We start from the raw sequence: 1,754 nt of genomic DNA on the forward strand, positions 1-1,754 counted from the left end.
TGGACATGTACTGGCTTAAGCAGGGGGACACGTCTGGCACTGCAGGATTTGAGTCCCTGGCGGCGTAGTGTGTTACTGATGGTAGCCTTTGTTACTTTGGTCCCAGCTCTCTGCAGGTCATTGACTAGGTCCCCCGTCGTGGTTCTGGGTGCGTTCTAGAGTGGGACACACCAGTTTACTAGTGTTCTTGCCACNTTTTACCAGCTGTATTCACCTTGCGGGTGCAGCTATGTGGCTTTTATCTTGGATACAGTGTTTAGGTCATGGATGTTTAAAGTTTAACTTCTTCATTTGTCTAATATTATAGTTCACTTTTCATTCAGGAAATATGACGCTGCGCTGTCAGTACGCTTCTCCATGTTTGTGATTGGTCGAATGCTCCAAATACTACCCCTTTCATGTGAACGCGCACCTAACTAGATAGGGCACGGCTGGCTTGAGCGATCCACTTGATAAACCGCGTCGCAGTACCGTTTAGCGAGAGCGCGTATGTTTTGGATTAGGCCAACCGGCTAACTCAAACATATCCAGGTTAGGTTGAACCAGCTTCGTAGTACAGGCCTCAGGTGTAACACTTAGGTCAATTAGGAACGTGTCGAGTGTGTGTTTTGACATTTTTACTTCATGTCAGAGCTCAGTTAGTCAATGTTTTCCACCTTGTGAATAAATCTAATTACCCTGTGAGGAACCGCCAGATGTCTCACATGTTTCCAGTACACTTTTATTGAGTGTGGACCTGAGAAAAAAACACAAGATTTTCACTATTAAACGACCAAAACAAACATCTGGTCAGTGGATTAAAAACAACAGCAGAGATTGAGATTAAAATAATAGGAAAAATAAAATAAATTACAAAACTGAAACTAAATTGAATACATTTTGATCAAAACTAAATAATGATTTGAATACATAACCTTGAATAAGTGTAAACATTTGCATTGCCATTCAAATGTAAACAACAAAAATAAACTGAGTAATCTCCATTCAACATAATTATATTGTTGTAAGATAATTATTCATAATGTTTTTATTCAAATTGTAAAATTAAATCCATTAAATTAAATCCATTCCACGTATTGCAATTTGTTTCTAAATATTTGATATTATAAATAAATGTGTTTATCCCGTTATGTAACTATTCCACCAATGGGATGAATGAAGACATTTATGTTGGTTGGAGAGTCGTAATGTTGCTTTAATGAATAGCACAGCCCTACTTTGGTTGGTTTCTGTGTTTAATTGGCTCTAAAAGTGTGATTTAAAAAAAAAAGTTCAGCTTGGCAATGTGCCGAGTGATCCCTTTTTTCCCTCAGCAGTCAACCTAACAGATGTTATAATAACGTTAACACTAATGTTTGTTCGTCTTCCAGGATCGTGCTTATCTGCGCGAAGAGATCTCTGTGTGCTGCCTTCTCTGTTCTGCCCTACGGAGAGAGCTTCTACCTCAGGTAATACACACATACACTCACACACACACACATACACACTTTTAGATCGTCGATAGGGGAGGGAGAGATGTGATTTCCTCACAGGCGGACTAATAAAAGGGAGAGAGAAGATAGTTGCTTTTTGAGCGGGCAACAAGATTTCCCCATGTGCATTAGAGCCTCTTCAGTTGTCCTGAGGGCTTTCAAGCTGCTGACACACACACACACACACACACACACACACACACACACACACACACACACACACACACACACACACACACACACACACACACACACACAAACGATTTTATACCAGAACCCTTA

The sequence above is a fragment of the Notothenia coriiceps genome, unplaced genomic scaffold, assembly GCF_000735185.1.
Source record: "Notothenia coriiceps isolate Sejong01 unplaced genomic scaffold, NC01 NC01_scaffold00037246, whole genome shotgun sequence".
NCBI classification, from domain to species: Eukaryota; Metazoa; Chordata; class Actinopteri; order Perciformes; family Nototheniidae; genus Notothenia; species Notothenia coriiceps.